General features: G+C 35.9%; 1 protein-coding gene across 9 annotated transcripts in view; it reads left to right on the forward strand.

Moving 5' to 3' along the window:
- large2 (LARGE xylosyl- and glucuronyltransferase 2) overlaps positions 1-14006 on the forward strand; it is a 163971-nt gene that overhangs the window by 74216 nt on the left and 75749 nt on the right. For 3 of the 9 annotated variants that reach the window (XM_048169582.1, XM_048169587.1, XM_048169580.1), the window contains one exon: positions 6365-6547. The exons of 5 other annotated variants lie outside the window; for them this stretch is intronic. The gene's annotated coding sequence lies outside the window, so the exon portion shown is untranslated. The remainder of the gene's footprint in view (positions 1-6364; positions 6548-14006) is intronic. One more of the 9 variants, XM_048169583.1, reaches the window with a different exon arrangement.

Consider the following 14006-nt stretch of genomic DNA (forward strand, 5'->3'; position numbering starts at 1 on the left):
TGTCCAGTATATAGGCGCGTAGTGTTTCCTTACAAAGTGACATCGCCAACTACAGGCAGCATAACACCGCGTTTTCAGTAGTTTTCGCGGAACTGTGTGAATGGAGATAATTTTTACAAAAATGTGTGAAAAAAACAAAGTTCTTAGTACATCATTGTCGTGTAAACGTACCCTAAATTTGTCAGCAATGACAAAAGCTGTTACTGTTTGCAGCACTAAATTTGAATGGAAGGTTAAAAATGACGGATACTTTAGTAATTACATCTAACATTCTGTCCACTTTAAATCAGACACAAAGAAAAAGTTGTGCAGTAAGGGTATATTTATTTGATTGAATTATAACATTTATTTGAATGAATTAGCCTATGGGGGGTGAGATCTGTTTGGTTACAAAAATTCTTCCAAATATCTTCTTTTGTGTTCAGCAGAACAAAGAAATGTATACAGGTTTGGAACAACTTGAGGGTCAGTAAAAAATTACAGAATTTTCATTTTTGGGTGAAATATCCCTTTAAGAGTGCTTTTTCTTTGACCCACTTAAGCAGGACTTCAGTACATCATTATATGTAATTTCATAATTTCATAAATTGTCTTTGAAATATGATTAAAGTGCATATAATATTAATAAAGTATGTAAATGTAATACTGAATAACTTAAAATTATAATCAAGTACTTTACATGTGCTTTAGTATGTTAGTCAACACCAGTGTTAATTTTTTATGTTAAACGACATGACTAAAACTATGACTAAAATCTACTCTAATTTTCGTCAACGAATAAAAACGAGACAAAAATGAAAGAGAGTGACGATTTGGGAAGATATCCAGTCAGGACTGCTGTGTGGAAGATGCGCACATTTGAAGTGTAACGTACGGTGGCCCAGTAGTGCACAACACAACGAAATTAAAAAAGCAAACATAAGTTCACAACACAACGGAATAAAGCCACAACACAACGGAAATGCTCCCGACCACTAGGGGGCTCTCAGAGCTCGGTATTCTTAGTATTCCTTGCCAATGTTTTATAGAGTCGGCAGTGATATGAATACCACGATTAGTTTCAACAGTATATAACCACTGTGTATCGACATGAAATATTAATCCAAAATCACTTGAGTGCACAATAGCTTCATATTTATACCTGTGAATGATTTGACGCGCTACCACGGCGAATGATGAAGGAAATGTCTGACAATTCCACCAAGTGGTTAAAACGTATAATTTGTATTCATTAAAATTACTTTTAACATTTAAAAACAGACATTTTCAAATTCCAAAGCTTGTCAGTCTTACCAACAGGAAATAACAAGCTTTGGAATTTGAACATGTCTGTTTTTAAATCATTCACAGGTATAAATATGAAGCTATTGTGCACTCAAGTGATTCTGAATTAATATTTCATGTCGATATACAACGTTTACATACTTAAAACTAATCATGGTATTGATATCTTTGTAAGACTGTTGACTTTATAGAACATAATACTAATATTAAGGAGCTCTGAGAGCCCCCTAGTGGTCGGGAGCATTTCCGTTGTGTTGTGGCTCGATTTCGTTGTGTTGTGAACTTATGTTTGCTTTTTTAATTTCGTTGTGTTGTGCACTACTGGGCCACCGTAGTAACGTGCTGATCTAATCGCGGGAAAGGCGGCGCTGTTGCACCCTCTACAGGCTCGTGCAGCAGCAGCACTTCAGACTACTTCGCAATTAATGAATAGCGCACATTTATGCCAAGCGATTGCTTATAAGCTATAATGTTGATGAATTATGATGTTTAATACACAATGTTTATATGGTATATGTTTTAAATGGAGGAAAGAATGCATATTCTATCACCCTCATGAGCAGCCTGCTACAGTGCAGACTGCAGACATTTCAGAATAAGAGTCACGGTGTATTTCGGGATGGTTTAAAATGAATTTTTCCTTGTATTTAATTTAATTTCTATTCATTTAATAGTAAACTACCGTATCTTTTGTCACATGGAAGGAAAGACTAAGAACATTATTTGACACATTAATCAATATATTTTACAAATATAAGGGTTAACTAAACCTAAAACCAAAGAAATCTTCATTACTTGAAGTAAACGTTAACTGAAATAAAAAAATAAATATATATAAAAAATGTAAAGTCTAAGCTTTAGCTTAACCTGAGGTATTAAAATAACAAACAGAATTAAAAACTTATAGACATATAAAAGCAAATACTAAAAGACAAAAAAAAAAAAAAAAACTAAAACTTACTAAAATTACAATGAAAACAGAAAAACTAAAAATCAAATCGAATAAAAATTTGAAACGAAAACTATAATAGTACCTGAATGTAAATGTGTCAATCCCTGAAAAGTACTGAATTTTGCTCTTTTGTGTCTTTTTGCACTTGAATGGTCAAAAAACGTCCGGTTTGGCGAGCAAAGTACAGTTGGGTGAACATAAACAGTTTGGGGAATATGTAGGCCTACCTATATCAGTGCATAGGATCTATGTATTGTTATAGAAATGCTTAATGCATTATAATTTAACTAAATGAAATTTTATTTAGTCGACTAAAACTAGACTAAAACTAAAACAATTTCCGATGACTAAAATATGACTAAAACTAAATGGCATTTTAGTCAAAAGATTATGACTAAAACTAAATTAAAATTTGCTGTCAAAATTAACACCGGTCAACACATCAAAATAAGCGTACTTCTTTAAAGCCTGACAAAAGATTATTAAAACATAATAATTTAAAAATGTACTAAAATGTAAAACTTTTAATTTTACATTATCACAAAGTGCACTTTTTAAAAGTGTTCTTAAGTTTAAAAAAATGTAATGAAAGTGCACTCTCTTTAAGTATAATAAAGTGGTCTTTTATTTCAGTAATATTATATTATCTGCGATTACAGGTTTTTTTAAAAAAAAATAAAAAAATTTGAAGTTCACTACAAGTGCACATTTAATACAATTAAGCACACTTATATTTCATAAGAGAGTGCTTTAGCACAACAATCTGCAGTCTACTTCATATTAGCTTGTTTCTGAAGCACATCTACTTCATTAAATGTTTAGTGAGACAAGTGTGTGATGAAGCCCCCCGGGCTCTTTTTCCATTTGGGTACAATCACAGGTCCGCAATCAAAATGTCTCATCCCCCACAATGCGCCAAATTGCAGCTATATTAAGCCACATTCATTGGTTTTTTTCCACATGTGAAGGCAGATGAATGAGACTAGAGAATATGGCTGTCCTGGGGGATGAGGAGCGGGGCTCGGCCCCTGCAATGAGCTCTCAAAGGACACTGCTGAGGGTTATCTGAAAACCTCAATGCCCAAATCTCTCTGCACAGAGAGAGCTCCAAGAGTCTTGGGAAAAAGCAAGCGGTGTGCCTATTGTTAAAGTCCGGTCCGCAGTGTGATTTGATATTTGTATTGCTTTTCTTTTTATCGTCATTGTGGAAATACGCAAATAAACGTGTAGTTATTCACGAACCGCTACTGTCATAATAACTTGTTTCATAACAAATAATATATTAAATAATTACGACATTAAGAACAGGTAAAATATCTTGTCAAAAGATATCCGTTTGTCAGGTGTGTGCAACCCAGCAAACCTGACAACAGAAAGTATTGTCTGGTACCTCAAGAGCCTTCTATCAGCCTGAAAGTTGACTGTAAAGCCAGAGAAGAGCAGAAGCAGGAGACAAAGAGATGATAATAAAAGAGCAGAGTTTATTGAATAGTCTTAGTTGCATATGTTTCAATGCTCAGACTTCGTCTGGCCAGTACAATTCCAACAAGTGTTGTTATACCAAGGAAAAAACTATGGAAAATTATAGCTTCACATCATCATCCCGTGACGTTAAAAACCTTGAAATGGAGACATTCTCTTATCTCCTACCCATGAAGATGAACATTCCTTTAGACCACACATTCGTAAGATTTAAACAATGGAAAAGACATAAAGAGTAATATAAAATATATAAAAAAACATAAATGACATAAATGAATAATAATAATGTGAATAAATTATCTTAAATGAATAATAACAATAAATAAATAAATGATATAGATGAATAAAATGGTTAAATGATAAATGGTGTAAATGAATAATAATAGTATGAATAAATGATATAAATGAATAAAATAGTTAAATGATAAATTAAATTTTTTTTAAAAAAAACTCTTAAAGTAACACACAGTTCTTCAGAAAATCTTCAGATCCTTCAAATATAATGAATATATAAGCTAATATAGAGCATATTTTTAGTGAAATGCTCCCCTCTAGAGTTCATTTCTCTAGTGAACTAACATGCTGGGGACACTAAATGACTTGCCTGAGGTAAATGTAATGCTAAGTGAGATATTATTCTCAAGTTTTATTGATAACGTTCCACGGTTGATTAAGAGATTACACGTTGAATAGATCGTCTATTCTTCTTCCTCTACACTTTTTCCTGTTATGGCGGTTAGCAAACAGTGTTGCATTACCGTACACCCCCTTCTGGTTTGGAGTGTGGATCGCCTGTATTCCTCGTCTGACTGTATGGACCGAGCTGTGATGTCCGTAGCATGACAGTTGGGGACGAATACATAGTACACAGTACAGTGGGTACGGAAATTATTCAGACCCCCTTAAATTTTTCACTCTTTGTTATATTGCAGCCATTTGCTAAAAATTTTAATTTTTTTCCTCATTAATGTACACACAGCACCCCATATTGACAGAAAAACACAGAATTGTTGACATTTTTGCAGATTTATGCAAAGAAAAACTGAAATATCACATGGTCCTAAGTATTCAGACCCTTTGCTGTGACACTCATATATTTAACTCAGGTGCTGTCCATTTCTTCGGATCATCCTTGAGATGGTTCTACACCTGTCTTTATAAGACCTTACAGCTCACAGTGCATGTCGGAGCAAATGAGAATCATGAGGTCAAAGGAACTGCCTGAAGAGCTCAGAGACAGAATTGTGGCAAGGCACAGATCTGGCCAAGGTTACAAAAAAATTTCTGCTGCACTTGAGGTTCCTAAGAGCACAGTGGCCTCCATAATCCTTAAATGGAAGACGTTTGGGACGACCAGAACCCTTCCTAGAGCTGGCCGTCCGGCCAAACTGAGCTATTGGGGGGGAAGAGCCTTGGTGAGAGAGGTAAAGAAGAACCCAAAGATCACTGTGGCTGAGCTCCAGAGATGCAGTCGGGAGATGGGAGAACGTTGTAGAAAGTCAAACATCACTGCAGCCCTCCACCAGTCAGGGCTTTATGGCAGAGTGGCACGACGGAGGCCTCTCCTCAGTGCAAGACACATGAAAGCCTGCATGGAGTTTGCCAAGATGGTGAGAAATAAGATTCTCTGGTCTGATGAGACCAAGATAGAACTTTTTGGCGGTATGTGTGGAGAAAACCAGGCACTGCTCATCACCTGTCCAATACAGTCCCAACAGTGAAGCATGGTGATGGCAGCATCATGCTGTGGGGGTGTTTTTCAGCTGCAGGGACAGGACGACTGGTTGCAATCGAGGGAAAGATGAATGCGGCCAAGTACAGGGATATCCTGGACGAAAACCTTCTCCAGAGTGCTCAGGACCTCAGACGGGGCCGAAGGTTTACCTTCCAACAAGACAATGACCCTAAGCACACAGCTAAAATAACGAAGGAGTGGCTTCACAACAACTCCGTGACTGTTCTTGAATGGCCCGGCCAGAGCCCTGACTTAAACCCAATTGAGCATCTCTGGAGAGACCTAAAAATGGCTGTCCACCAACGTTTACCATCCAACCTGACAGAACTGGAGAGGAGCTGCAAAAAGGAATGGCAGAGGATCCCCAAATCCAGGTGTGAAAAACTTGTTGCATCTTTCCCAAAAAGACTCATGGCTGTATTAGATCAAAAGGGTGCTTCTACTGAATACTGAGAAAAGGGTCTGAATACTTAGGACCATGCGATATTTCAGTTTTTCTTTTTTAATAAATCTGCACAAATGTCAACAATTCTGTGTTTGTCTGTCAATATGGGGTGCTGTGTGTACATTAATGAGGAAAAAAATGAACTTAAATGATTTTAGCAAATGGCTGCAATATAACAATGAGTGAAAAATGTAATGGGGTCTGAATACTTTCCATACCCACTGTATATATCCAACTTTTTAATAGATCACTGGGCAATAATAGTTGCCTTTTTTTCGACAAAATAACAATCAAGCACTTGAGATTTCTATATAGTACATACTGCTTAACATGAGTTGATGCATGTATGCATGTATATATACTTTTAGTAGTTGTATAATCATTATGTGGTCATGTCTCTGTCTGATGGGCTGTTTGGAACGGCTAGTCTGTTACCCACAATCCCCCATGGTCTTTTGCTTGCCAGATGAACTCAGACTCTCTTCCTCCGCTACTTCTCCTGCCTGGAGACTGCGTGACAGATCACGCTGGGCCAAATCCTTGGAAGTGTGGGATTTACTGCTGACTAAGGACTCGTTTGACAAGCTGAGCGGGTGGAGGAACGAAAACGAGGTGGAAAAAGGGAAGATATTGTTAAATATTCAGTAAGGTCAGTTGCTTTGCTGCATAAGGGAGAGAGATCCAGTGTGACACAAACATGTGAGGATCTGAGACTTGCTGTGGACCAGCATCACATGTTCGCTCTGTCAGTTATAATCTAAGTATAATATCAGCAAATAAATATAAAAATATCAGTTGCCCTGCTCACGCTGTGCTTGTTTTTCATTGTAATTGTGTTTATGGATGCATTAGCAGCGCTTGCCTGTTAATGGAACATTACCTGATAATTCATCCTGTTGTCTTTTCCCCTGAGAGGTGTGATGTGCGTTCAGAGATATGCTGTTAGTAAAAGCCACATCACAGGACATTGCTGTATTTGTGAACTCCATTCACAGGATATTGGATCTACTTTATAAAACAGACCCTCCATGTTTGTCCACAGTGCAGTGGAAAAGAGTGTGTCTATATTTAGAAATGGAATACGTAATTACGAAATTCCAACTTGTAAAAAAGCATTCACGTCCTTATACTAACTACAATTTGTAAACTCGAAATTTTATGAGATCTCTGACTTGTACCATGTGACTGCTGTACCATCTGACCACTGCAGATTCATTTTGGTGTTGTTAGTTTTGCCATAGTAATGCTTGATTTGAAGCGTGAACAGCTCCGAGTAGAACATCACCGGTAGAACAATGTGGTGTGAAGGCAGCATAATAGTATATACTAGCGTGTATACTATATACTGCCTACTGTTTTTTAAATGTCTGTGAAACCAGGGTCCCTGCCAGTCCTTAAAAATTTGGGGGATGGAAAATCAAGAATTATCATATATAAATAAATGTGAGCACTGCATTTTCACAGTCAAACTGCTCCTCTGTTGCACATTCTACAGGCTTGGGGTTTCAGTGCAGTTGCAATCATTAAATACCACACGTTTATGCCAAGCGATAGCTCATAATCTACTGTTGATGAATTATGGCAATGTTTACTTTATGGTGTTTATATTGTAATATGTTGTTGATGGTTTTAAGAGTGCATATTTTATCTAAAGTACTGACATTTCAAAATACAAGTCCTTGTGTATTTGGGCTTGTAAAAGTCCCACATTCTTGACTAAGACTAATTTAACATTCAATATATAGATTTTATTGGCACAGTAGACTTTTTATTGCCTTTATTCAAACACATTATTCTTGTATCAGCAAAATCCAATATTGATCCACCTCTAATTCATATCCTGTTGAATGTGTGCTCCAGCTTGTTTAATTATGTACAATAATCTGAGATACATGCAGAGACTGTATGGGTTTGTTCTGTATGGACACGGTGTTAATTTTATTTGTGCATGTCTTAAAAAAGGTCTTAAATGTCATAAATCTGACTTAAAATTTCTGCAGACACCCTGGTTTCAAACGGTATGCATTTTACATCAGTTTACAACAGTTTTATGCTTGACGTCACATGACCTCTTCACATTGCATGTTTAATTCAGTGAATGGTTTCTTATTGCCCCTGAGATAAATATGGTTATGTGCATTTTTATTGATTTATTTTGATCTTCTGCAAGTCTGGTCAAGTAATGAGTAAAGAAGATGATCACATTTGATACATCTTACAATGGAAATGGAATGTCCTTTGCATTGTGGGGTATTTAGTATAGGCTTTCCAGGTCTGCCATACTGTCTAGTGCCAACATAGGCAGCTGTCTTTCAAGACTGGATCCTAAATTAAATAAAAAGCTCATAAGTGACCAAATCTGGAATGCTCTAAACACACATACGATCATCCAAATAGTGCTACTCAAGTGAAGTGCTTTGATTTAGTGTTAGCATGTTGCTAAGCATGATCTATGCTCTATAAGCTTGAGCTTCATGCAGTGTTTTCTGAAACTGCCTTGTCTACGAAGTACATAATTGATGCCTTAGACTTTGGCCAAATTGGTAGTTTTTTTTTTTTTTTTTTTGTGAAAATGGTGAAAATAAATTTAGATTCAAAACATGGCCCATGTGTAGTGCATTTTGTGCACAGTATACATATACACCAATAAGGCACAACATTATGACCACTGACAGGTGAAATGAATAACACTGATTATCTCTTCATCACGGCACCTGTTAGTGGTTGGATTTCATGAGAGCTACACATTCCAAAAAAGTTGGGACAGGTAGCAATAAGAGGCCAGAAAAGTTAAATATACATATAAGGAACAGCTGGAGGACCAATTTGCAACTTATTAGGTCAATTGGCAACATGATTGGGTATAAAAAGAGCCTCTCAGAGTGGCAGTGTCTCTCAGAAGTCAAGATGGGCAGAGGATCACCAATTCCCCCAATGCTGCGGCGAAAAATAGTGGAGCAATATCAGAAAGGAGTTTCTCAGAGAAAAATTGCAAAGAGTTTGAAGTTATCATCATCTACAGTGCATAATATCATCCAAAGATTCAGAGAATCTGGAACAATCTCTGTGCGTAAGGGTCAAGGCCGGAAAACCATACTGGATGCCCGTGATCTTGGGGCCCTTAGACGACACTGCATCACATACAGGAATGCTACTGTAATGGAAATCACAACATGGGCTCAGGAATACTTCCAGAAAACGGTGAACACAATCCACCGTGCCATTCACCGTTGCCGGCTAAAACTCTATAGGTCAAAAAAGAAGCCATATCTAAACATGATCCAGAAGCGCAGGCGTTTTCTTTGGGCCAAGGCTCATTTAAAATGGACTGTGGCAAAGTGGACAACTGTTCTGTGGTCAGACGATTCAAAATTTGAAGTTCTTTTTGGAAAATTGGGACGTCATATCATCCGGACTAAAGAGGACAAGGACAACCCAAGTTGTTATCAGCGCTCAGTTCAGAAGCCTGCATCTCTGATGGTATGGGGTTGCATGAGTGCGTGTGGCACGGGCAGCTTACACATCTGGAAAGGCACCATCAATGCTGAAAGGTATATCCAAGTTCTAGAACAACATATGCTCCCATCCAGACGTCGTCTCTTTCAGGGAAGACCTTGCATTTTCCAACATGACAATGCCAGACCACATACTGCATCAATTATAACATCATGGCTGCGTAGAAGGAGGATCCGGGTACTGAAATGGCCTGCCAGTCTGCAGTCCAGATCTTTCACCCATAGAAAACATTTGGTCCATCATAAAGAGGAAGATGCGACAAAGAAGACCTAAGACAGTTGAGCAACTAGAAGCCTGTATTAGACAAGAATGGGACAACATTCCTATTCCTAAACTTGAGCAACTTGTCTCCTCAGTCCCCAGACGTTTGCAGACTGTTATAAAAAGAAGAGGGGATGCCACACAGTGGTAAACATGGCCTTGTCCCAACTTTTTTGAGATGTGTTGATGACATGAAATTTAAAATCAACTTATTTTTTCCCTTAAAATGATACATTTTCTCAGTTTAAACATTTGATATGTCATCTATGTTGTATTCTGAATAAAATACAGGGAGTGCAGAATTATTAGGCAAGTTGATTTTCTGATCATATTTTTTTTCCAAGCACATTTTACCAATTCCAATCCACATCAATCTTAATAACTACTATTAATATTGTTTTTAATCATTTATAAGTGATATATAATTGTTCATGAAGGCTGGAAATGAAAAATGCCTTATATTCAGGTGTGCAGAATTATTAGGCAGGTTTTCTTTTACAGGCAAAATGAGCCAAAAAAGAGATTTAACTCAGACTGAAAAGTCAAAAGTTATTAAATACTTATGAGAAGGACGCAATACTAATGCAATACTAGAAATTGCAAAGTTAAAGCATGACCAAGGGACAGCAAAATGCTCATTGGGTCAGCGGGGTCAAACAAAAACAGGTGGAAAAGAAAAGACACATGTTAACTGCAAAATAATTAAGAATTAAGGTGAAGAATTAAGTGTAAAACAATCAGGAACCCTTTAGTCTCCAGCGCCACCATTTTCCAGAACTGTAATCTACCTGGAGTCTCCAGAAGTGCAAGGTGTCAGGATCTCAGAGACTTTACGAAGGTAAAGAATCCTAAAAATGATCCACTCTTAATAAGAATCTCAAGCTGAAGTGTTATAAAATACATGAAGACTGGGTTTTTATAGGCCTTATAGACAGACAGCTTGAGAGTGACTCCTGAAGGACCAGCACCACAATCTCTTGTACCACTGTTTGAAGAATTCATCTTCCAGAATCTGGCAGTAAGTTTTGGAAGATCAGTTTTAGTCCATCTCTGCAAGACGGACATTTCAGGATAAGAGATGGACTAAAAGTGAACTCCCACACCTTACTGCCAGATTCTGGAAGATAAATTCTTCAAACAGTGGTACAAGAGGATGTGGTGCTGGTCCTTCAAGAGTCACTCTCAAGCTGTCTGTCTATAAGGCCTATAAAAACCCAGTCTTCATGTATTTTATAACACTTCAGCTTGTGATTCTTATTAAGAGTTGGTTATTTTTTAGGATTCTTTAGCTAACGTAAGTCTCTGAGATCCTGACACCTTGCACTTCTGGAGACTCCAGGTAGGTTGCAGTTCTGGAAAATGGTGTTGCTGGAGACTAAAGGGTTCCTGATTGTTTCACACTTTATTCTTCACCTTAATTCTGAATTATTTTGCAGTTAACATGTGTCTTTTCTTTTCCACCTGTTTTTGTTTGACCCCGCTGACCCAATGAGCATTTTTCTGTCCATTAGTCATGCTTTAACTTTGCAATTTCTAGTATTGAATTAGTATTGCGTCCTTCTCATGAGTATTTAATAATTTCTGACTTTTCAGTCTGAGTTAAATCTCTTTTTTGGCTCATTTTGCCTGTAAAAGAAAACCTGCCTAATAATTCTGCACACCTGAATATAAGGCATTTTTCTTTTCCAGCCTTCATGAACAATTATATATCACTTATAAATGATTAAAAACAATATTAATATTAGATATTAAGATTGATGTGGATTGGAATTGGTAAAATGTGCTTGGAAAAAAAATATGATCAGAAAATCAACTTGCCTAATAATTCTGCACTCCCTGTATTGAAATTTGAAACTTCCACATCATTGCATTCTGTTTTTATTCACAATTTGTACAGTGTCACAACTTTTTTGGAAACGGGTTGTACTAAAATCTATTTGAAATTTTTTTATTTTATGCTAAGTGTACTACAGTTGCATTTACATTTGCATGTACTTAATATAAATACCCTGCAATTGTACTTTTATTATACTAAATTGGTATACTTAAAGTCTGCTAAACTGGAACGAGTATTTTTGTGTTGAGGTCCAACTAAAGATATACTTAAGTATATTTCATTATGCTAAAGTGGAACTATTGCAAGTATACTTTAGTACAAGTATATATATCTTGCATTCAAATTATACATTGATCATACTATCCTTACTAATAGTGATATTAAACACATTTTAGGCTTAATATTTAGAAATATGCATTGTGCATTGTACAATAAAGAAGAACTGCAAATAAAGTTTAATTAAAATATGTATGTCAGTATGTCTGTAATAGTCAACGTTTGAAGCGTATCAAAACCCTTCATCAAAGTTGTCCTAAAACCTTTTTCTAAGGACAACTTTCATGAACTTTTTTGATCCACTTCAAATGCCGCCTACTTTATATTAATGGGTTTTTTGTGAAATGAATGTAGGCCTATTTTAAATACATTTTGGTAGGGTTTTTTCACTAGGGCAGACTCTCAGACTCTTTTCACAATTTTGCATGGTTGCAAACAGATATACATATATATAGAGAATGTAGTTACATTAAGTAAATATGTGTAATTATGACAAATAAAGAAAACAACATATATTCAGTTTGAAATGGTGAAAGAAATTAATGTACCTGATCAGAAGTTTTATTTGTGTATTCCTAATGTACTTCAATGCACCTACTGTAACACACTTTTTCCCATTAATGCTACTTTAATGGCCCTTATTTGCACTTTGAAATGTGGACTGTGGGCTGTCAAAATATTATGAATTATTAAATTAATTATTAAACTGATCCTGAGCAAAAAACAAACAAACAAACAAACAAAAAAACGAAAGTTAAAATACTTGGAATAAGTATACTTGGAATAGTTCCACTTTAGAACAAAAAAAGTATATTTAATACAACTTTATTGAACTTCAGCACTGCTTTTGGACAACTAAAATGCATTTAGTATAAAATTAGTTGTTCCAATTTAGCAGACTTTAAGTATACCAATTTATAGCGTATTTATAACTAAAGTACATTTAGTTATACTAAAGTACATACAAATAACTTGTGCTTAAGTATACTAAAATTAATGTGATTTTAACGGTAAAATATTGTAAAAACACTACGGGAAAAAAAGTGTAAATAGGTTAACAGTAAGTTCCCATATTATATACAGGGAAAAACTGTAAAAGCTCTAACCAGACATTCGTGCAATTTTCACAGTAAAATGCTGTAAATGTTATGATTTTTATAAGTAAAAAAGACAAAATCAATGTGTAATTTACAGTCAAAATCTGTAAACTGATGTTCCCACAATTCCCTGTGTGACACTCCACATTTGAAAGTATTTTTTTAAATAATCATGTTTCTTAATAGTTTTTGTTATCAGTTATGTTCATTAGGGTTTTATGTTACATCTTCTGTTGTTTAATGAATGTTTATTGCATTATTTAGGTGTTGTAGGTTACCATGATGGTGTTTTGTGTTTGCGTGAATGACTCTTTGTACCTTCTATATATTAGTATATACTTCAGCTAGTGGAAAAGCTACTTGTGATGAACTCTGATTCTTCATGTGGCTTTCTCTTCTGCCACCTGCATTATTATGATGGTTGTCAGAATATGTTAAAGGTACAAAACAGATTTTAGTAGTAGTATGCATTGTTGAATTTATTGGTTTACATTCAAATTTTCTTAAATTACAGTTTTATACTGTAAAATTTATAGTTGGTTCTGTAAATGTGTGTACGGTTTTTCTGTATTTTTTACAAAATTATTCTGGCAACCACAGCTGCCAAAAATATTTTGTAAAAACTACGGAATTTTTTTACAGTGTACCTAGCCCTGGAAACTGTTGTTGGAGGTATGTTTTGGACTGAAGGGAAATTTGTATTTTGGTTCTGTTCTGTATGTTTGTGTGTTTTCCTTTGAAGCCGTCCGTCTGGTTGTTGAAATCTGGAGGGTTTTTATCTACCTCCAGGGATTTAGATGCTCCTGCTTCTTTCGTGAGTTTTAGCCATGTGGGATTTTCATCGTCTAAATCGGATTCATTCAAAAGTCCCTTGTCCTACAGATTTTCTTTTCATTTAAAGCTGAGAAACAGTCAATAAGGCAACCTGAGTGACAGTTACCTGAGTTATCTGTTGTATGACTATTATAATTCAAAATAACACAGCACATAGTGCCCTTTACATCCACAGACACACCCCAGCTGTCACTGACCATTTTATGCCTTAACGGCACAGTGAACTTTACTCAACCTCCCAGCACTATGCAGCCATTTGAGTTTTAGCACTGTGTCATAAAACTGCA

Source organism: Megalobrama amblycephala, linkage group LG19 (genome assembly GCF_018812025.1).
Source record: "Megalobrama amblycephala isolate DHTTF-2021 linkage group LG19, ASM1881202v1, whole genome shotgun sequence".
Lineage (NCBI taxonomy): Eukaryota > Metazoa > Chordata > Actinopteri > Cypriniformes > Xenocyprididae > Megalobrama > Megalobrama amblycephala.